This window comes from Zootoca vivipara, chromosome 6 (genome assembly GCF_963506605.1).
Source record: "Zootoca vivipara chromosome 6, rZooViv1.1, whole genome shotgun sequence".
Lineage (NCBI taxonomy): Eukaryota > Metazoa > Chordata > Lepidosauria > Squamata > Lacertidae > Zootoca > Zootoca vivipara.
This window is the reverse complement of record NC_083281.1, coordinates 84,510,171-84,534,235: the sequence shown is the minus strand read 5'-3', so window position 1 is coordinate 84,534,235 and position 24,065 is coordinate 84,510,171. Positions and strand designations below refer to the sequence as shown.

Here is a 24,065-nt window from a genome sequence, read left to right as displayed (position 1 = left end):
TCTGACCTATGCTGTTTTGTGAGAGATCGTAGAATTGTACACATCAATCAACGAGGACACTAAATAGTCTCTCTGTCAAACAGCCATCACTGTAGTGGCTACAGGGCTGATCTTAGGCCAGGAAGACCAGAGTTCAAATTCCTTTTGAGCCACAGCACTTACTGAGGCACAGTCTCTCAGCATAACCCACTTTGCAGGGTTCTTGTGAGGATAAAGAGAGAACAGTATGTGCACTGCTTTGAATAAATAAAAATATAATAACAGTAACACGTGTGATGGCCAGTGTTTTTCATTCCATGAAAGCTGCTAGCCACCAAAGGTAATTTGCCCACAAAGAACTGTGGTAATCATTTGTGAGATGTGGATGGCATAGAATCCTAGCACTGGAAGCGGCCTCAAAGATCTGATAGCCCACCCTTTCCAGTGCCAATAAGTCTGCTTCTCTAACATGCTATTTATTTATTAATCATTTTAAGGCATTTACAAATTTATATACCACTCATTCATTAGCATGTCTAAGCGGTGTATATGAAAATGTACTATACAGTAGGGCTGCCATACGTCTAGATTTTCCCGGACATTACCAGGATTTCAAAGGCGGAATTGATGTCCAGGGGGAATTTCCAAAAGGTGATGCAAGTCAATTGAAAAACCTCGTTTCGTAGAAAGCTCAGCAGCTTTGGGAGTCTTCGTAAAATGCTCAGCAACCAATATGGCAACCCTACCATACAGATAATTAGAACAATGAAATGTCATCATAGAATCTGAACGCTGCCTTAAAATGCCTGCTGAAATGAGATAATATTTTGCCATGCACTTGAAGTTCAGCAAGTAAGGTGCCTGTTTAATCTCAGTTAGGAGGGAGTTCCACAGGTTTTGGCCCAGTACACTGAATGAAAGTCTTCTGATGGTTACGAGCCATGCATCTGAGCCATAGGGGACCACCAATAAAGACTCATCTGAATATCTCAGTGATAGAGCTGGGATACGAGGGATAAGGTGATCTTTAAGACATCTTGGACTCAAGTTGTTAAAAACCTTGTAAATAACTACAAGAACCTTGAAACTGACCTGGTAACGTGGTTGCCATGTAGCCTCTACTTAACAATCTCTTAACAAAGAGAGCCTATCACCTTCTGAGGCAACCCGTATTACTGCCAAACCAGCTGGACATTCTTCCAAACCTGCTGTCTTGTAAACTGAACACATTGTTCTGGGTTCTACTCTTTGGAGCAACAACTTTGCTCCATCGTCTATGTGACAACATTCAAAGATTTGAAGGTGGCACTCTTGTTGCCTCTCAGTTATCTTCTCTAGGCTAAACGCACTCACCTCCATCAATCTTTCCTTACCACCCCCAGCAGTGCCTTTTTCCTTAAAAAATGTTTAGGGGTACTCTCGTTTTCCTACTCATATTGAAATACTGCCCCTCAATGAGGCTAAACTTAGATTCACAAAATGTTTAGGGGTATGTGTACCTCTGCCTCCCTCCAGAAAAAAAAAGCACTGGTCTCCAGGCACCTCTTACCCCATCCATGTTGCCCTCCTGTGCATGAATCCTAGGTCGTCAATATCGTTTTTAAACTGTGGTATGTAGCCCTGCTAGATCAGGTCAAAACATAGCTGCCAAGTTATCCCTTTTTTTAAGGGAAATTCCATTATGCTGAATAGGCTTCCTCGCGAGAAAAGGGAAAATTTGGCAGCTATGGGTCAAAAGCCCCCCCCCCCAAGCCAGCATCCCATTATCACAGTGTTTGTTTATGTGAGTGTACGTGTCTGCTTTTAAAATGGTAGAAAGAAAATGATCTGTGCTGTAGGAAGAATTTTGTCTGGAAGACTTGATGCAGGGGTGCTCCTTGTTGTTGGCACCGCCTTTTGTCTCGAGTGACAGTGGAGTGTGCCTCTGGGGGTGAAGTCAGAGACTGCTGCATTAGCAGCACCAAAGTGACCTTCCCAGGGTGCAAGCCTGGGCAGTGTGTATGGAGGTCCTGGGCTGCCCAGATGACAAGATATTACTGATCTGGTCCAAAGGAAAGCAGAGCAATATGTTTGGCACCAGCTAGGCTGCAGGAGTTCCTGGAAGGAGGCGTACAAGGCGCCATCCAGCTGCCTTAGGGACTCCACTCCAGATATGTGTAAGGTTTACTCCTTAGCCTTTTCTTCTCCTGGAGGTATCCCACAAGGATCAGAGTTTCCCTTTTCTGTCTGAAAAGCTATGTGGCCTAAAAATGCTTATCTAAATCACCCTTCCCCAACCTGTTGCCCTCTGGATATTTTAGACTACAACTCTCATCTTCCTTAACCGTTTGTCATGTTGACTGAAGCTGACGGGAATTCTAGTACCCCAAACATCCAAGATTGGGAATGGTTCATACAAACAAATAAACAAGACAGTACTTTGTTTTGGAGTAGTATGGAGGCATTGGTTCCCACGAACTTTGCCTTTTTATCGTCTTATCTGTGAGGTATTTCCATCGTTTGGTATTTCGTCAGAGCCAAACTGGTGTGCCAGCATTTACACCTTCAAAACATGAAGCTATTTGGAAAGTTTCTGGACACATGTTTCATCATTTTTTGAAGTTGTGTTTTTTTTTAAATTAATTGTTGCAAACAGTTTTTGCAAATGCTCCGCTCTGTGTAGATGGACATGGGCTGCCATGCTGGAACCGAAATGACTCTTTAAAAAAAAAAAGTTTAGAAGAGCATGGTGAACAGCAAATGTTGACAGATGTGGGGGACCTTTGGGTCTCCAGATGCTGCTGAACTACAACTCTCATCATTCCTTTGTCATCTCAAGAGGATGACAAGCCACCCCCACCCCCAAATAAACCATACAATGGCTCTCTCCATCTCATTTTGCCTGTAAGCTTCTCAGAGCCATTTAAGAGGTTGTCTTTGAAGACCGTATGCCCTGCTGGATCAGATAAGGACCTGTCTCAAGTTTTCTCCCATTGTGGTTCCCTTCACATGTTCTTAGGCTCTCAACTCCACAGCCAGCAAGGTCGTCCATCAGGGTTGATGGGAGCTGGAGTCCCAACATCTAGAGGACATCAGGTTGGGGAAGGCTGGTCTATCAATTCCAAGCCTCCAAAAAGCTTACCACCAGGGTGGAGAAACAGCTGGACCTGGGAATGTTGGGGGGAAAGGGTTGTAGCCTGGAAGGGCAGAGGCCAGGTTTAGGAGGCTAAACCAGGATTCACTGCCATTGAACAAACCATAGCACCCCAGAGCCTTCAAGGCTGTTTTGCTTTTTTTGCCCACACAGTGCCCTAGCCCACTCCTCTTGCAGTCCCAGGAGAAGCCAATGGCCACCCTAGAGGGTTAGTCCAGAGCCTGAGAACACTTTAATGCCTTGAAATATGGCCCCTAAACCACAGTTTCAGTTGCTCGCCACTTGGGGCAGTCTCGTAGAGTTGGGACTTCCTGTTCTTGTCCTGGCGCTTCCTGACACTTTACAAGTAGAGTGCGACGGTAATAGACCTTTTCCTTTGCCGAGGTAGCTTTCGTTTGCTAAAAGCCATTAAGGAACCTCTCCTCACACTTTATTTATTTATTTATTTATTTATTTATTTATTTATTTGCAAAAAGCCATAATTGTCCGTGCACGTATTGGTAGCCAGGCCCACCAAGCAACCACATTCTTAAATCTTTTTATTTTATTTTTTAAAAGAGAGTTGAGTGAGTTGTGTATCAAGGGTGTTACTAGGAGCATAAAAGTTTCGGGCACAGGTCCCATAGCACAAATTAGCATATGCTAAGGCAGGCATCCCCAAACTTCAGCCCTCCAGATGTTTTGGACTACAATTCCCATCATCCCTGACCACTGGTCCTGTTAGCTAGGGATCATGGGAGTTGTAGGCCAAAACATCTGGAGGGCCACAGTTTGGGGATGCCTGTGCTAAGGTTCAGGCTTTCAAGGGAGGAAATACCAGCGTTGGTTCTTGTTCTCGGGGCTTAATTCTCCTCTGAGCAGAAAAGGGGGGAAAGGTGGTGCTTTGCAGTAAAAAACATGTACGGGTTGAATCTGAGTAGGCCCATTTAAATTAATGGACCTCAGTTGGTCATGGCCATTAACGTCAGCTGGTCTACTCTGAGTAGGACTGGTGATGGGGGGGGGATAATGTAGGGGCCTTGCACAAAAGACCCAGGATTGAGGCCTCTTGGGCCACCCCTAACAACACCCTGAGGTGAATACTGTATTGGCCTTTTCAAAACGAACATTTCCACAGTTTTGGGTCAGATTATCAAATTGATAATGTAATAATAATAATAATAATAATAATAATAATAATAATAATTTAAAAATCATATACAAACCCTCCTAAAAAGCACCTCCCCCCCACCCCAGCAGTGAAGAAAATTCCATAGACAGCAGCAGGCATTGTCCTTGTTTGATGTCTTGTTTAGATTCGGGGGTTGTGTGAGTTATTACAAGTTCTCCTGCCGATCTCCCTTCTGAATATTGCCAAGGTGATTTCATGCCAACCTAACAAATAACTGAACAACAGCTCTGGCTCTGCTCAGCCAACCAGGATTGGCTTTCTTTTCATTATCCCCACCCCAAGTTTATTTCTTTAATTCTGCTTTGGGTAGGTCCCGTTTATCTTCCTAGAAGAGAGTCAGTTTCACCCAGGACAGCACAGGGGGTGTAGTAAATCCTACTCCTTCACCAAGTTTCCTTCTCTCCATTGTCTTGAGAAAGACAGAGCCAACCCAAAGTAAACCCATTCTTAGAGTTTGTGACATTATTTCCCCTTCCCTATTGCTTGACTAATCTAACAAAGGTGATCAGACAGCCCTTTGTCCTCTCTTTTAAATACTGCATCTATTGCAAATGATTTGCAGGATTTGCCCATTATAAGGTTCCAGTCACATATGTAAATCAGGCGGCATACTAGCAGCAAGGGGTGGGCAGTTTTATTTGTGTGAGCAGCTCCCTGCAGGTATTCTGTCCCATCTGCCTGAAACTGCAAATCAGATGTTGGAGAGAGAGAGAAAAGGAGGAAATAGCATTGTAAAACTGGTAAGGATTATGTGGTCATACTTCCTGCATGTGTGGATTTGGCCCAAACGTTCCATGAAAGCGATTCTGCGCCTTGTCTTACATTGAACATTGTCGATGCAATTTAGTTGGACTTGATAGAATAGTGTTTGATAGAATAGTGTTTGCAAAAGAATACTGCTCCCCCCCCCCCAGATTAATACGTTTGGGGTAAAAGCGTGTGATCTCTGTGTGTCTCCCTCTCTGTGTGTTTAATACACACACATTTGCATTCCTGGAAAGCGAAGTCCGTTGACTGCCCTTGGTTCATTCTGAGCTCTCAAATACTGTGTCTCCTGGACAAACAGTCCCGTTGGATGATATGACATTTCCAGAGAATGTTAAAATCCCAAAGGAAACTGACTTCCCCCAAGTTAACACATTAGGCTAATGTTTGGAGCCTGGCGCCAGCCCATTACAGCCAGGAAATTCAGTTTACTTTTTTTTTTTTTAACTACTGCCTTGCTGCTGGTAGAAGCCTAGGGTTAGTTGTGTAGGACCTCAACATCTCATAGGAACCTGGGAAGGTGCCTTTTCTGAATCAGATCTCTTGGTCCATGTAGTGCAATGATGATTCTTGATTTGTCTGTATAAGGCAGCTTCCTGTAGGAAGGTCTCAGATTCCATTCTTGGCATCTGCAGTATAAAACCAAAAAAGATCCAAGAATTGGATGATATCAAATACCTTGATTGATTTCCTGGAGAGCCAATGAACATCAGAATAGGCCAGCCTTCTACATCCGGGTGCCTTTATACATTAGATCAGCTGATAGGAATAGATGGAGAATTTTTACACTTTCCTAATATTGAGGGTTAGGTATCATTTACCGATGAGTGCCGAACGGCAGTATTTTCCATTTCAAAACCTGTCTGTGTCTATTTATGGTCTCTCTGCTTTAAATGTTTCAGCACCCCCAAAATATCCAGAAGTAATATTTGGACCTTTACAGAAAACCAAACCCACGACTATCATTTACAAATGTTTATTGGATGCTTGTAAAGCAAAAGTTCAACAGTTTAGGGGGAAATGGAATGAGGAGTTAGAATACTGTATACCATACAGCCTAAATAATGGAAAGTTACTTTAGTATCTTTGTGGGATGTTTCTTTCAATCTATAATTGAAATTGATTCAGCATAAATTTAATATTTTGGATATACTGAATTCCATGTCTACAAGAAGGAACTAACTCAGATGCTGCTGGTGTAATCCTGGGAATGCCTCATCGAGCCATATGATTTGGGCTTGTCCAGTAATATTTCCTTTTTTGGTCTGAAGTTGTCCATATAAGTCTTGTTTTGATGAAATCCTTGGTGTTTGCGTACGTTTATGTACTTTTAAATTACACTCCTGTAGTATGGGGATTATTGTTACTGAGAGACTTATACTTCAAGCCCAGAAGAACAAATACTGGCCATGTATTCTGCAATGGCCTGATGACCTTAATGCCCTTGGTACATTTGAATGTACTGTATTTTCTATAAATGCCAAAGTCGTTTGGATACCTATTTGTACATTTGGATGGCATCTTTATGTGTAAATTAAGAAATATGTTTATTGTATTGTTATTGTGAGCTGATGGGTTTCTTTTTTCCTTCTTAATTAGGATTAGGGTTATCTGTATGTTATGGGCTGACGCATGGAAGCATTTCCAGTTCTGACCTCCTCAATGAAATGGTTAGGACTGTTGCAGGTTTCTCTGGTGTTAGGTGGGCCAAAGAACCCAAACACGTTGTAGTTTTGTTCCTTGAGAAGGTCCCAAACAGGGTACCTCTGAGTTCTACACACTAGTGGGAGGCAGAAAACGACTCCTTTCTTCTTCAAAAAAGATCGCTAGAGAGATACGTGCGGTAAGGCAGAAAATATTTACAGGTTTTATAGCTGCAGCACAAACAGGAAAAGCCCTTTTTGTAAAAAGAAAAAAAAAGAAAAAGAAAAAGTGTGTGTTGTAGATATTCAAAACAGGGATTGCCATGGAAACGTCACAATATTTGCTTAAATTGACACAAAGGAGGTTGCCGGTTGCAGAGGTTAGGCTTCTTCGGGCAGCGTTTTCTTTGGCCTGACACCTATTGCAAATAGGTGTCAGGCCTTGACAACCCGGATTGCGTGTCTTTTTTCTTCTTCCTCTACCTCCTCCTCCTCTTTCCCTTTCTTTTCTCCTCCCGGAAGAAAAAAGAAAACCACGTGTTGGTGTTCGGGAAACACTTGTGTTTTCTCTTGAACATTCCCCCCTCTCTTAGGGTTGAATTTGGCTTTTGACATTGCTTTCCAACTGCAATAATAATTAATTGTTAATAATATTCCCTCCCCACCCTCCAAAAATAATAATCACCAAGGTGGGTCGTTGGGTTTGGGAGATTATGAATATGAAGACTGGGTAGGAATTAGGGAGAAATTCATTGGAAGCAGTGAGTTTGCACCAGGGTTTGAGTGCAATGAGGGTGTCCCCAGCAGCACCAGGAAAAGCTATTACTGTATTTTTCTCCCTGCTGTTGGATGCTCACCTGAAAAAGTACAGTCCATGAACCTACAGCCTCCTGGGCATTGGCTGACTACAACTCCCATCATTTCAAAGCACTGAACATGCTGGCTGATGCTGGTGGGATCTGGAGTCCAACAAGAGTTATTTGTGTTTGTTGATGCAACGTTACTGATGAGTTTATGTTGCCCACCACCCTGATATATATGAGAATGTTTGGAAATATAGAATTACTTGCAAACTAATAATCAGAAAACCAAACAGCACATGCTTCCCTTACAATATTTAAAAAAAAATGCAAACACCTTTGCATATATTTTGTTACCTGAAAAGTTTATTACAACATTGAAACTGTCCCGTGGGAGCAGCAGAACTACTTAGTCCTGGCCACTGAAATTAATGGGCCTTAGTCATGTCCATCGGTGCAGTGGATTTACTCTGAGTAGGGCTAGCATTGGATACAACCCTATAACCACGGAATTCTGCACTTTCAGAAATAAATAATAAATACTGTATAGTACATGGGAAATGTCCTGCTGCACATCTCTCTTACATGTTATATTTGCACCAAAAGCCACCATTTGCACCAAAATACAGCTCTAATCTACCTATCTGTCTATCAAAGTATCAAAAGGCCACAGTGGAGATATGGGTCTTCAGCATATTATACAAGCTTGGCATTTTCACAGATTTTTTAAGCTGTGTATACAAGTAAAATAAAACCTGATAAATTCAGACAGCTCTCTACAGCATCAGAAAAGTTTATATATTGGAACTGTGATTTTTAAAAACACTTGTAAGCAGTTGTGTGGAGGTTGCTCTCAAAAAGGGGGCTGTAAATTCTTTACTACTTTAAAATAATTTTTCTTCTCTTTCCTTAGGGCAAAGAGACACCACCAAGTATAGGGAACCTATCAGACTCTGTTTCCTGAAGCACCCTGGGAGGGGTTACTGATCCTGACACCCCTCCTCAACGTGTGATTTGGAATGGATTTCAAGCCCAGGGAACACAGGATACAAGGTACTAACTTGTTCTTTTCTTACAATCAGATCTTGTGGCTCCAGCTACTTGCAAGGGTGCTCTTAAGCCTCTGCTGAGGTAGGTCTGCATCCAGAGCTTGGGATGTTCATTTTTAAAAGGAGCTATTTCTACTTCAATATGTGCCAAAGGAAATAGTTTGGTTCATGTGCAGTTCACAGTTCAATCCATGTTCTTCCAAGTAATCTTCAGCAATTTTTTCCAACATTCAGAAAGCTATAAGCTGCCGTGCTGAAATATAAAACAGAGGATGAATAAAATGTCCAAAAATGTCCTCGTCGCGTGACCACATTCAACCAGTGCTTTTCCAGCTGCACTGCCTCCCGGTGGAGTACAGGGTCAGGTTTAAGGTGCTGGTTTTGACCTTTAAAGCCCTTTGCAGCCTAGCAGCCTCGTACCTACGGGACCACCTCTCCTGGTATGTCCCACGGAGGACCTTAAGGTCCATAAATAGTAACACTCTAGAGGTCCTGGGCCCTAAGGAAGTCAGATAATCCTCAAACAGGGCCAGGGCCTTTTCAACACTGGCTCTGGCCTGGTGGAACACTCTGTCTCATGAGACCAGGGTCCTGCGGGATGTGATTTCTTTCCGCAGGGCCTGTAAGACAGAATTGTTCTGCCTGGCCTTTGGCTTGGAATCAGCCTGATCCCCCCCTTTCCTTTTCCTTCTGTGATGGAACCCCTATTTGGGGACTTCCCTGGTACTTTTCTGGCCCACGTAGGACCAGTCTGCTTAGTTGGTCTTGGTGAAGATTTGACGTTTTCTTCCCACAAACAGTTTTTGATCTGGGCCTCAACCCACATACAGTGGATGTGAATTGTTTAATTATTTTCCCACCAAAACTGTCATCTTTACACTTAAAGGCCCAAGGAGTCGGAGGCGTAAAAAATACCAGTAAGAGAATGAACTCGCAGATGAACTAGAAATCGTTCAAAGCCGCCCCCCTCCCAAAAAACCCACTCCTGACTTAATTCGTGTTCTATCTACCTAGCAATTATAGAAACTACTTTCAGTGTAGTTGAGGAGATTTTTGAACTAACTCGGTGAAATTCATTAATTCAAACTAGTTCATCCTTAGCACTGCCTGCTTCCTTTCTTCCGTTAGAGCCCCATGTATAAACAAAACTTGCTCAAGGGAAGTTCTGATGTTGCCTAAGGCTGATACATCTTGCAATGCTCAAAATGTTCTACACTGTGTACATTGCTGTTTAATTCCCTCTTGGAAGCTGTGGAATTCCCTCTCCGCAGAGGTGCATCTGACGCCTTCATAGTGTAGCTCTTTGCCCCCTGGCCTTTTGCGGCTGAGATGTATTTCTAAGACCCACCCTATTCTTCTGATGCAAATTGTTTAAGCTCATTTTAATATTGCATTGTTATGTTGCCGTAACCCACCCCGGAATCTTATAGTGAAGGGCAGGTAAGAAATCGTACAAGTTGATAGTGCCCTGCCACCCATCTCGAAAAGTGAAATGCTTGCCTTGCTCCAGATGATGTGCAAAGCCTGTGACTGAAGCTGCGCTAATCAGGGCCAGCCCATGACAATCTGCTGCCTGAGGCAAAGGACAAGATGATTCCCCTTCCCATCACAGTACAGAAGCTGTCTGGACTGGCAGCTGAATTTATTTTGTCTTTGTGGTGGGACGGGCCTTCCCTGGCACCTGAGGTCAGCAGGCTGGCTTAGCACGGCAGAGTGCAGACCACGTGGCACACACTGCCCTATCTTCTCAACAACCTGTTGCTGCTTTTTGTCGCTCCCACCCAGCTGACACACGCTGCCCAATGACAGGGCCAGCCCTGGTGCTAACCAAGGGCCCTGGACTTGTCAAACATGTTGTTGCTGAGATCAGCATCCTCGCAACTAGCTTCCCCACCCAGCATGCTGGAGAATTTGCATGTGTCCTTGACATCACAGCATTCTCGTCTCCTCCCCATCACCACCACCACCACCACCAGAATTGTTTTTCACGGCACAGGAAAAAAATATATGAGGTCATCACACCAGGATCTGGTTTAAGTTATATTAAACATCATGGAGAAGGAGGGCGGGAGGCAAGTGTTTGCTTTGGGGGGGGGGTGCTTTTAGACAAGCTGTGGATTTTTTGACTGCTGATTTTATGAGCTACATTCATATAATTTGTTTTGTGAATTGTTCTTTGGGAGTCTTGGGAGGGAGCTATTTTATTCTGTTACACTAGATGCTCTCTTGTTACCATTCTCTTATTATTCGGAAAGGTAGCCTATAACTGTTCCAAGATAAATTAACAAATGCGCTGTAGACATTTTCAGTGGATGCCACACAATTAGCATTATATCTACTTCGCCTGTTGGTTTTTTAAGCCAATAAACTCTCTTGGATCTGGGGACTGTAGTTTTGCAGGAGCGCAGAAGAATCTTCTGCTTGTTTTCTTGCAGAACTACAGTACCATACTTCTTTTTGAAGGGTATGTAGGAGCCAACACAATGGAGCTGGTTCCTGACATGGATGAATCCTCCAGCTAAGAGTTCGTTTTAAAAATGCTTACCACAGAGTAGTAAAACTTTCAGTTGCACCTTTGGCAGGACATTTCAACAACCTTCCTCCCCGAATCTTGCAACGAGTTCAGGAACAAGGGGGTGTGATCCATTGCTTCTGTTTTAAACCACAGATCTTCCACGATTTGTTTGGAACAAAGGGAGTGTCTTACTTGGAACAGCGTTATAGGACAGGATCATGCGACTTTCCCTGACACATAAGATCAGATTATGTTTTACAAGTTTGAATCCCCTGAATTCCTGCTTTTATCATTTTAGGTTGCATTTTTCTTTTAATGATATTGTTTGCTTTTCCATTTAAAATATTGAGCAGTTTATAAACTCTTTAAAATCAATGAAACAAAATAATAACTATGATTGACAAAAAGAAAAGGTCTTCTTTATCCACTGCAGCTCCTATAAGTCCCAACCAGCATGGCTGACTAGACCAGGTGTCACCAATTTATTTGGGTTCATGGACTCATTTGAAAATCCAAGAAACTATCATGGGTGCCACATGGGGCAGTGGACAAGGAGTAGCAGCCAACTACCAACTGCATATATGTGTCAGGCGACATTGCAGAATGTACCGCTGCTCATCCTGCAGCAATTGAGATTTTGTAGGGAAAGGGCCATGAAGTGAGAGAGGCTGTGTTGGGGCCCATAATTGTTTTGCATGGAATTTGTTTGGAGAGCACAGCGGGTTCCCTCAAGCTCATAAAGTGAATTTGTAGCTGAGGTGAGGTGGCAGGTTATGCTACGGCATCCTGATAGCTGAGTGTGCAAACTGGAAACAAGGAAAACTTGAGTTCACATTTCACCAGTCCTCACACTCACTCTGTGGTCTTTGCAGTTGAGGGAATTGCATCTTTGCGGTGATCATCCTGGTCTACTGCAGGTACAGAGGAAGCTGCCTTATGCCCAGTCAGGCCATTGGCCTGTCTACCACAGCAACATCTACCAACAGATTCTCCAGGAATCTCTGGCAGGGAGTCTTCATCCCAGTATTACCTGGAGATGCCAGGGATTGAACCTGGGACCCTCCACATGCAAAACAAGTGTTCTGCCCCTGAGCTATATCCCCCTTTTCCTTTTCCCTAAATACTGTACTGGAGTACAGTATTATAAGGATTACTGGTCTGACATATACACTGCTCTTTGAACACTCAACATGCACTGTTTGAAGCCAAATACTATAGTTAATCCAAATAAATTGTAGGCCCATTGAAATGGAAGGACGTTATTAACTCTGGGTCCATTCAATTCTGTGGCTCTGCTTTGAACAGGGCTTAGTTGGATGCAAATCAGTGTTGTTGATGTTAAGGGCTGTTTCTGCTCTGCCCGCTCAGTTGCTTCGAATCTTCCGTGAATAGTTTTGAGCAGGAGCCTTATGACAGGCGCTTCTCACTTTGAACCCAACCCTGGCCTTGCCAGAAAGGACCTGCGCCGTTAACCTAGGTGGGCACTTTTCCTGGCGGAGTTGCTCCCTCTCTTTTGGTGTGGCTCTGACAGGGGAGGGCGAGGAGAAAGCGAAAGGCCTCTCTGGGCAGGAAGCCGGGTTGCCGCCTCCATCTGCTCCAGCGTTTGGCCAATCCATATTGTCAACATATTGCCTGCCATATGGATCAGCTCAGCTCTCCAGGAACGCTTGGGAGACCTGACCTCTAGTGTGACAAGATGTGAGCATGAAGGACAGGAGTAAAAACAGCCCTTGGGTCTCAGAGTGTGAAACTGCGTTCCAGACACTTCCTTGCTCTTCGAGGCATCCTCTCTCTTTGAGCTGGCTCCCCCCCTCTCTATCCCCCCTCCCCTGTTTTTTCACATCCTTCGTCTGTATTGGATCATTGACCTTCAATCCTAACCAGACCGGACAGTTCTAAACTCCCTCCCCTAGGCTTTCAATCAGATATTTGGTTGATGGCTGCACAGAGCTGAGCAGAGGGGAGGGGAGGGACATCAAGGGAAGGGGAGAGAAGGCAACATGTTCCTTAAGGCCCTGAGATTATTCAGTCCTTGTCACAGGAACATAGGAAGCTGCCTTATTCTGAGCTAATCCATTGGTTCATCTAGCTCCATATTGTCTGCACTGGCTGACAGTTGCTTTTGATCAGTGGTTCTCAAACTTTTTTCTCTGGACTGCACTTTCAGAATAAAAATTTGCTTACGCCACATCCATTTTTTAAATGGATAATAAATATATTGGAAAAGGAAAGGAAAAAACTCTTAGCAGTGCTTGATTTAGAACGTAGAACACAACTACTTTATAATATGATCATGGGACATCCAGAAAGTATAAAACAATGCAGATAGAGAAGAACAGCAATCATTCCCAAAATACAATATCAAACAAGCTTCGTACATACTGTACATACCTTAAGTATTAGTTACAGGTAGACAAACTTAGTTGGTCTCTAAGGTGCTACTGGAAGGATTTTTAATTTTTATACCTTAAGTATGTATACAAACTCAATGAGAGGTGTGAGCTTCCTTTTGCTGGGTAATCTCATTTATATTAGGTCTAATATGAGACAAACAGACTCTCATCTCCTCATCAACACAAAGAAGCCTTTCTCTTTTCTGATCTTTCATATTATTCAGAGTTGAAGATTCCTGTTCACAGCCATATGTCATGGAGAACTGTAGAAGAATAGCCAGTGCTCTTGCTCTCATTTTGAAAAGATATCTATCCATATTCTGCGATAGATAGATGATAGATAGATAGATAGATAGATAGATAGATAGATAGATAGATACCACACTGAAATGTTTAAAAGTTTCTTTGATTGTCCTTGAATCTTCCCGCCACACTTGCCATCCTCTTCTGCCACACCAGTGTGGCATGCCACATTCTTTCGAGGACTACTGGTTTAAATGGAAGTCATTTCCAGACCTAGCCAGAGATGCCAGAGATTGAACCTGGGTCCTTTTGCAAGCAAATCAGCTGCTCTGATCGCTGAGCTTCAGCCCTTCAATTGCCCTTGTGCTCTGTAAGTTCCTGATCATCTAAGAACGGCCTTTTGCTACACCCCTTTGAGAAGACCAGATTCCTCTCAGGATTGACAGTATGAGCAGGTCTAGACAGTGCTGCTGCTGAATGTGTGCTTTGAACTCTTGGTGAAGGGTCTTCGCTCTGCAGTTGTAAAGCTCGTACTTGGCATCAGTTAAATCTCCAACAACTGGGAAGGACCCCTGCCTTGAAACTGTGGAGAGCCACAGTCAGTCAGTGCAGGCAATACTGAGCTAGATCAGGGATGGGGAGCCTGTGGCCCTCCAGTTATGGTTAGATTTCAGCTCCCATCAGCTCCAGATGCTGGCTTTGTTGGCTGAGGCCGATGAGTCCAGCGGCATCTGAAAGGTCTACCCCTGCAAAAGGGTTTCTATTACTGTCTCAGTATATGTGCCCATCCAGGTCTACATTTAGCTTTAGAGTAAAATTAAAGCTCTGTTCTTGTTTTTTCCCTGCCCTAGATTTTGTGCTATGTAAATTGCACAGGTGTGTTGCAGGAACCTTATCTATAGATCCTCTCCTTCCCACAGACATTAATAACTGGTATTTGATTGTGTATTGAATAGTTGCCTGAGTTATTGCAAAATGAAAAGGCAAGGATGAGCCTTAAATTGCCATGATGCAAGAGGCCTGCTTTCGTGCTAATAATGAGTTTCCTGGCTGAAAGCAGAGTTACTCAGAAAGGGAACTGACCTTGGCTACTGCAGTCTGCTTTGAGCGTTGGGTCATTAAATGGAAATGCAGACTGGCTGATTTCCACAGTGAGGGTCTAGATCAGGCACTCCCAAACTGCGGCCCTCCAGATGTTTTTGCCTACAACTCCCATGATCCCTAGCTAAGAGGACCAGTGGTCAGGGATGATGGGAATTGTAGTCCAAAACATCTGGAGGGCCGAAGTTTGGGGATGCCTGGTCTAGATCATCATGTAGGGCACTGACATTGGGGAGAACAGTGGGTAGCCAATGTTGTTGGGCTACAACTCCCAGCAGCATGGGCAATGGTCAGGGATGATGATGATGATGGTGCAAGTTTTAGTCTCCAGCTGTGATTCCTTTATTTCAGGGAGTGGGTTGATGACCCTCAGGGTCCCTTCTAACCCTGCAATTCTCTGATGTTTTGATTCATTTGAGGTTTTTAAGCAGAGGTTGGGTGGTCATCTGTCAGGGATGCTTTTGCTGTGATTCCTGCCTTGCAGTGGGGTAAGACTAGATGACGCTGGGGTCCCTCCCAAACTTACAATTCTATGATTCTCATAATTCGTAGATAACCTAGTTCTCCACCCTGGTTTAAAAGAGCATGCACCCTGTTCATACATATGCCTTGAGTTTTTAATGTAAATAACACTTATCATGGGTGCCACCCAGACATGAAAATTAATTCATACACTGTGGTTGTGTCATGGGAAGTCTCTTTATACTGAGTCAGACCCTTGGTCCATTTAGCTTAGTAATGTATATACTGACTGGCAGCAGCTCTACAGGATTTCAGGCACGGTGCATTCCCAGCCCTACCTGGAGATGCCATCGGGGATTGAACTTGGGTCCTTCTGCTTACAAGGAAGATGCTCTACCACTGAGCTACACTGTTCGTGGAACAGAGCAAGGGATCCATCTATTTCCAGTTGGTGTCACTTTTGCATGTTAATGGCATCTTCACACGACAGTTACTTGGAGTGTGAGATTCGCTGCCACTGTTATCTGCCGGAAACACCGAAAAGCCACAGCCAGTCATTGTAGCCAACATTGGGCTAGAGAGACTCAATGGTCTGACTCGGTATAGGCAGCTTTCTATGGTTTCCACGAATGTCCTAGAGTGTGTGCAATTGAGGTCCTTTCCCCAGCTCCTAAAATGTCCCAGTTCTGTCCATAAGAACTCGAAATGGAAGCCTCTGAATACCAGTGGATCATGGCCCTGTGGGTTTCTCAAATGTATCTGGTTGGCCACTGTGAGAACAGGATGCTGGACTGGAAGGAGCCTTGGCCTGACCCAGCGTCTTCTGATGATTTTATGATTAACAATGAATGAGGGTTGTTGTCATCATGCCTTGCCCATGGACTTCCTGGAGCAATCTGAATGGGAAACGGGGCAGGACTAGATATGCCCCTGGTCTGATCCAACAGCTGGGCTCTTCTTGTTTTGCCCATAATACCACTGCATACCATTTCATTGCATTTCCACTTTAAACTGCAGATTAAAAACCTGTATTTAAATAGCATTTTAATACATTTGTTAATGTTTTATCTCTTGGAATCAGATGCAAAATGTGTGTTTCCCTCAAACTACAGATTTAGATGAGTACTGTATCTTTTGAAGCTTCCAAGAACTGTGCTATAGCTTTCAGAGAAGTGTGAAATCTGTTTTGGATAGCGAAGTTCCAATCTGCACATTAGCCTTAGGAGTGCAGATCAGGTCATTCCGTACAGGGATTTGCAAAGTAAATGCAGACTTCTCAAGTGTGCCTAACTAGAACAAATTACAATTTCTAGGGGGGCAGTTGTGCTAGGCTGCCACAGTCTTTACTTTACCCATTCAGAATGCTGTTTGCAAATGACCTGAACCATGGGAGCTGCCCTCTTGATGAACACCTAAAACTTCTTTAAACAGAATCAGACCATTGTTTGTCTTTCCTGGGACTATCCCATCACTTCCCAACAAGAACACAATGTTTGTTTTGCTAATTGAACACAAATATTTTTGGATCCAAATTCAAAAAAGTAAAGTGAACATTCCTTTAGCATTCCTTTAGTATTGCTGGTTTAGAAAACCACCTTTACATATTTGAGCAATCCCTCATTTGGACCAATGTAAGTGTGCAAGACACATTTATCAGATACTATTAAAAATGCAATTCTAAAGAATCTGTTGAAAGCAGAAAGCAAAAATAAACCCCATCTTTGCTCTCTCTCTCTCTCTCTCTCTCTCTCTCTCTCTCTCTCTCTCTCTGTGTGTGTGTGTGTGTGTGTGTGTGTATGTTCATTCCCTTCTCTGCTGCATTCCTGCATGAGTTAATTTAAGGCGGGGTATGCATCTTAAAGATCTGTCCCCAAACCTTACTTTTTAGCAGATCATTCTGTTAGCTGCTTTGGAAGAGTAATTCTTAAGCTAGTTTAATGTTTTAATTTTGTTGTTTAGATTTTTCAGTGGCGGTTCATTTGCTTTTATAAAAAGAAAAAAAATTGAAGCTGCAACCCCCCCCCAAAAAAACCCTGAAACCTTGTAAAAACTCGGATAAATCAGCCCAGCTGTCCTGAAGATAGAGACAGGCTGATTTCAACCCCCCCCCCCAAAAAAAATCAGCTTTGAGGATCTGATTCAGAGAAGGATTTCCTTTATGGCTGTTTGCTGAACTTGTTCTTCATCTCCATCATGTTCCCAAGAAATACAGAGTAATGACAAGCAGGATTTTCTTTTTTCTTTTAATGTGGAATCTGCACAATCTCCTTTGCAGATGCCTGGAATCATAGTATTGTTCAGGCTGGTAGGAGCTCTCTGTGGTTCCTGGAAGGGGCACTCCCAGCCCTACCTAGAAATGCCAGAGATGGACCTTGAAGCCTTTTGCATGCAAACCTAGGACCCTCCCCTGAGCATGACTTATCTAAGGCACTGGTTTTCAAACTGGGATCTTTGGGGATCCTCAAAAACCTCTCAGGGGCTTTGGCACATTCTGGTCTGATGCCAGGAGCTGCAGCGAGGCTGGGAGCAAGGCATAGCTTGATGGACCGCAGATGGCTCCAAGCGAACAACTTTCTCCAGCAACTATTGGAAACAGACTCTGAAACCTTTTATGCCTTTGTTTTCAAGCTATCTCCTCCAGGCTTCACCACCACCTCTCCGAGAATTTGAGCCTTAAAGGGCCAATTCTCTTCCCTGAAAATGGGCACCTTCTTCCTTAGCCTCCTTCCTGATGCATTCCTAGCACCACTGGACTGGTGATGTGCAGTGGGAGGCATCCCCAAGCGCCAGGCGCATTTTCCTGCTGACACGGATTCAGTTGAGAATACGTGGAGATTTCTGGGCACCAGTTTGGCAACTGACATCTCCATCGAGCCAGCTGACTCACATGCAGTCCTCCATCATCACATCAAGGAAAATAGGTGCAGGGCTGTGAACAGAGATATTTGACGGTGCTGCAGCCTTTCCACAAGCCACCCAAATGGAACTCACAGGCAACAGTTTAAAAACCTCTGCCCTAGCCCATAGTTAACACCATTTCCACTGTGTGTGTTTCTCCTTCTTGCATACTGGGACAAGTGAATTGTTGTAAGAGCAAGCTACAGTCAAGCAACGTAGCTGAGATAATAGAATCTTAGAATTGTAGCGTTTGAAGGGACACCTGAGGGCCATCTAGGCCAACCCCATGGGGAACAGGCATTCTGTTGTGGTGACTGTAACCAAGATGCTGTTTGGTGCCTAGCTCACATATCGTGAGTTTCTAACCCTACATTCCCTGGTGGTCTTTGGGTGGGGGTCTTCTGGGGGCTCCTGTCTTACTGCATCAGGTGCTGTGATATTATCTCCAGCACCTGGCAAAGGGCCATATAGGCTGCCACCATATTCAACTAAGCAGGGCATTGGGGTTCGAGGAGAGAGTATGACAATGGGTAGTGGCCACAGAACGCCCCTTCAAACTAATCAGTGTGTTGTCCTCCGTAAATGCTAATGGTGAAAAAAGCAATTAAAGTGCCCCTCTTTCCCCTCCCCCTTTCCTAAGTACTCTGTGTTAAGAGCTGGTAATGAAGGTTTAGTGCCAGTATAACTCAGTATTTGAACTCCACCAGTGTGAATCAAAACAAATCTGAAACCGGGACTCTGAGGCCAGGGCTGGTGTGGGGGGGGGGGGCGTGGAGAGAAATGCTGATCCCCAGAAGTGGCTGCACTCTCTGCAAGCCAGAGGTTGTGGTGCCCCAAGCATGAGACAGACATGTCAGAGAAGCTTCTGCTGCTCTGGGCAACCCGGGAACAGTGCGCATCATGCGTTAATGGGGAAGCGACTTTGCCCGTCTGGGTGATTGCATGTGTGAACGCAGCACACGTGGCTGGCTTACCATCTTCCTCCTGCCTTATTTTCCATCGGCACATTTTTTTCTGTGTGGCTCCACATTTTAAAGTTCTCAAAAAGCTGCTGTTTCCAAACAGAGCCTAGGCGAGCCAATCCAGCAAGAAGGAGGAATGGGGAAATGCCCAGTGGATGCAAAACAAAGCCCTGCAAACAGTCCTGGGCCACATAGCCGCCTTGCCCGTGGGCAAGGATCCCAGATTCTCAAGGATTTCCTACAACTGTTGTGCACGCTGTGGCCTGTTGGTGGCCTGGCACTTTGTAACAGGGAGAAAAGGATTCCCTGAGATGGCTTCATTTCCCAATTTCCTAGATTGTGTATGGAACCTGCGGTCCTCCAGATGTCCAGCTGTGGTCAACCTCAACCAGCATGGGTATAAGGATGGGAGTTATAGTTCTTCTGGAGGGGCCTGGGTTGTCCGTCCCTGACCCATCTCCTGCTCTCTCCCTTGATGTCCCTTATGCTGGAGCTGCTTCTCATAACGCCTGTGTGATACTAGTTCTCTCTGGCTTCCTTTTGAACCCACCTTTTCTGTGCGTTCCCCTACCCACATTGTAACTGGGGCCACTCAGCAGGAAGTGTAGTTTAAGGGTGCTGGGAGTTCCCAGAGAAGAAGAATTGATTGTTTCAACCCCTCTGGGAATTATATCCATGATTTGTAAGGGGCAGGCTGTATGCTGTGGTGAGGAAAAGGTGCTCTGAACATGCTTGGGGCATTGAGAAACAGGATCCAGGATTGTACTGTATGTTGCAGGTTCAGGAGTTAAAATCATAAAATGATAGAGTTAGATGGGATTCCGAGGGTCATCTAGTCCAACCCCTGCAATGCAGGAATCTCAACTAAAGGACCCCTGGGAGATGGCCATCCAACCTCTGCTTAAAAACCTCCAAGGAAGGAGTGTACACCCCTTTTTGTGGGAGCCTGTTCCACTGTTGAGCAGCTCTTACTGTCAGAAAGTTCTTCCTGGTGTTTAGTCAGAATCTTCTTTCTTGAAGCCATGGGTTTGGGTTCTACTTTCCCGAGCAAGCAAGAGAAAACAAACTTTTTTCATCTTTCATGTGAGATTCCTTTAGATATATGAAAATGGCTATCATATCTCCTCAGTCTCCTCTTTTCCCTACTAAATATACCCAGCTCCTTCAACCATTCCTCATAAGGCTTGGTTTCCAGACCCTTGATCATCTTGGCTGCCATCCTCTGCACACTTTCCAGCTTGTCAGTATCCTCCTTAAATTGTGGCACCCAGAACTGGACACAGTATTCCAGGTGTGGTCTGACCAGGTTTGGTCTAAACCTTGACTTTATATTCCGAAAAGTACTGTAGAAAAATGTGGAGATGTGAGGAGCAGACTTGTGAGCGATAAGGAAATACTAAGCAGGTCCACTAACATCAAGCAGGCGCCTTCCGTTTTATATCCGACCCGGATATATATATATAATGTTGATGTATATTTAATCCGCTTTTAGTTTATTGCTGATTTTAATTATTTTGGGAACAGTTGCTTTTAACCTTTCATTGTTGTATCCTTTTTCCTCTTTCCCCCTTTTTTGGTGAACCGCCCTGAGGTTTCATTACAACCAAGCAGTGTATAGATATTAAAGGTAAAGTAAAGGGACCCCTGACCATTAGGTCCAGTCGTGACCGACTCTGGGGTTGCGCGCTCATCTCGCATTATTGGCCGAGGGAGCCGGCGTATAGCTTCCAGGTCATGTGGCCAGCATGACAAAGCCGCTTCTGGCAAACCAGAGCAGCACATGGAAACGCCGTTTACCTTCCCGCTGTAGCGGTTCCTATTTATCTACTTGCATTTTGACGTGCTTTCGAACTGCTAGGTTGGCAGGAGCTGGGACCAAGCAACGGGAGCTCACCCCGTAACAGGGATTCGAACCGCTGACCTTCTGATCAGCAAGCCCTAGGCTCAGTGGTTTAACCACAGCGCCACCTAGATATTAGGAAATAAATAAGTAACAGGAGCACAGTGACAGGCAGAGAGGGGCATAACGTGCCTGTCTTCGGACATGCATTAAGTCTGATGCAAACCCACAAGCACTCTGCTTTTGTTTGTAGCCCTGCTTGTGCATTATTGGACCGAAAGGTGCCTGCAGAGGCCTGCTGTACCTAGTGAAGGTGATAGCCTGTCCCACGAATGGAGGCGGCTGGGAGAAACAATAGTCCTGTCTCTTTAAGCAGGCCACATGCCACCCCTCCTGCTAGCCTGCTTTATCTGAGGTCCCGCTACATGTTATTCCAGGGCCGATCCGCTTTAGCTAATTAATAATCTGACAGGAGACACCCGAGGGATTAGCCACCGAGACTAGTCAGGCCAAACCCCCAGCAAATGAGTCTCGTGCTCCCCAGAGGCTCTGGGGGTGACATTGGGGAAAGCTGGGGAGGGGGGAGAGAGGGTCACAGCAGGGAGGGGACTCTGAAGGGGATTTGCGGCACCTGAAAAGAGGGTGCATGGGTGGGGGGAGCTGTGTCTTAGGAGAAGCATTGAGAGGAGGTCGTGCCAAACTAAAAAGTGCTTTCTTTGGTCTACATTTGCACCCTACTGCTCCTCACACTCGCATCCTGCCCATCCTTCGAGGAATTGGTGGGTGCTGGGTGTGAAATTGTTTCTCCCATTTTTGCTTTGCAACAAGCCTGCAAGGTAGATTTAGGCCAGGGCAGGGGCGGGGGTAGAGAGAGAGGCTTGCCTCAGGTGGCACCAGTGGCTGAGCAGCGTTGTGAACATGCATCTGTACTGCCTGCTTCTCCATTGTCCTTTGCTTGTGAGCTTCCCCTCTGGGCATCTGGCTGTCCACCGTTGGTAACTTTGTTCTGTGTAAGGTGGGTGCATGTACACAGTCCTTTTGGGCCCTCGCCACAGCCATGAAAAGGGAATAGTGCACTCTTTTGGGAACATAGAAAGCTGCCTTCTGCTCCCTGATGTATGAAACTCCCTGCCAATAGCAACCTAGCCTATCAGGGATACAAGGTGGGGTAGTGGTGCTCTAGTTCTGTCTGCCGCCTGCTTCAAATGCTGGTTTTCTGCCTGCAGGGAGTTTTTAACATAGGGAAACATTAAATCTGCCCATAACCCATGCACTCCGCTACTTTCTGAAGGAGTGCAGCCCATCCTGCAACCTCATCCTACTTGCATGGGTGGCCCAAAGACAAGGCAGCGGCTGCCTGCGGCGCTGGATGTTTCTTGACCTGTAACAGGCAACATCAGCCGTGTCTTTGCATCCTCTTACTTACAGGCACGCACGGCAAAGTGGTTTGGGCTGCCTCCTGCAATCCTTCCAATTGCCCGTACTGCCTTCTGACCAACATCATTAGCGCAGGGTATTTATATTTCATTAACGACATTAAGCCAAAACGGTATTAAAAGCTGGCGCTGGTGATAAATAGCATATTAATAAAGAGGGAAGCGGGCTGCAGTGTAAGCAAGTGCTTTCTCCAGAGCAGTTGAGGCAGTTGGCTGTTCTTAACCCCTTTGACTTGCCCCAGGAGAGATTGAATAGCTGGCATGGCGGGGGTGGGGGGACATGCATGGGTCGACTGGGGACGGGATTGGCAGAAAGAGGCAAACCATCAGCTCTTCCTCTGTGGATGGGTCTCTTGCTATTAGGAAAAGGGGGCAGGAGATTGTAAGACAGAGAGCTGTGTATTAGGTGCCAGGAGGGGGTACAGGGAACGGGCCTTCCCATTCACTTTTGTGTACTGATCAAGGGAAGTCATTGTGCTGCTCTATTCTGCCTTGGTCAGGCCACACCTGGAGTCCTGTGTCCAGTTCTTGGCGCCACAATTTAAGAAGGATATTGGCAAGGTAGCTGGAAGAGTGGCACTTTCCTCCACTCTCGCTTCTAACTCTATGTTCTTTTCAGGGCTCTTGCACTCATTTTCAGGTACTTGAAATGTGTTAGAGTAGAGTTAGGCATATGAAGCGTTTTTCTATAATAGTCATTTTCATATATGGGCCTTTGAACACCCACAGAGTAACTTTCTTAGGCAGAACAAAGTTTTTCTTTACTATAGAAAGAGGAGCTAGAATGCAGCATCTGAACATGTGTAGAGTGCCCCAGGCAGAAGATGACTTATAGAAAGCGGGAAAATAACAGCAGAAGTGCTAACCACTTACACTTTTAAAATTATTATTCTCCTGGTTTGGCATCCTCTTCTCCTGACAGCTGGACTGGAAGACCGAATCCTGGCTGGGAGGGTTGCGTATGCGAGTGCCTCTTTGCAGCACCTCCTCTTCTGGGGCTTTCATGGTGCTTGCTCCCTGACAGGAGGCCCCGCAAGAAGACAACTCCTTTTTTGAAAGGAATTTTAATCAAACTTGACTGAGGAGTGCTGAAAAACACGAGGAAGTAATTAGAAATCCAAATTTATGACCCACTAAAATATTTCCCTGTCCCTTTCTCTTTGCGTAAAATGTCTGTGTTTACCCACTGTCCCACTCCTCTCTCCCACGGGTTTGTCTCCCATTATGGGCCTCGCTCTTTTCATTAACGGTGCTTCTCTTTAAGCTGGTAATCGGTCCTCTGGCCTTTCCCTCTCCACCTGGGAGGGTTTGGAATAAGCAGGCTTGGCTTTGAGGGAAGCCAGGGCAGGTGTCAAAACCCTCTTTTTAGAAACTCCTTATCTCTCTCAGGAGTTAATGTACAAACTGAAGGGCTGAAATTCCTCTGGAGGGCCCTCCCTTGTCAGAGATTTTCCTTTTGGGAACAATAGGTTTGGAGAAGCATTCCAAGGGGCTTCTTTTCAGCTTATCCAAGGGGACTTCATCATAGAAATGTAGAGTTGGATTGGACTTCCGTTTCCTCTGCCTACCAAGATGGAGCGCGGGACTCTCTCTCGGGAGAGGTCCTGAGCCTTTCGGAGGTTTCTCTTGCGAGGTAGCCAGGGTTCGGCAACCTCGACACTCAAGGAGAGGATTC

At 45.0% G+C, this 24,065-nt stretch overlaps 1 protein-coding gene across 9 annotated transcripts in view; it reads left to right on the top strand.

The window, feature by feature from the left end:
• The window catches only part of CASZ1 (castor zinc finger 1), a 298,840-nt gene that overhangs the window by 50,651 nt on the left and 224,124 nt on the right, over positions 1 to 24,065 (top strand). For all 9 annotated transcript variants that reach the window (XM_035120501.2, XM_060276240.1, XM_060276237.1 and 6 more), the window contains one exon: positions 8,405 to 8,544. The gene's annotated coding sequence lies outside the window, so the exon portion shown is untranslated. The remainder of the gene's footprint in view (positions 1 to 8,404; positions 8,545 to 24,065) is intronic.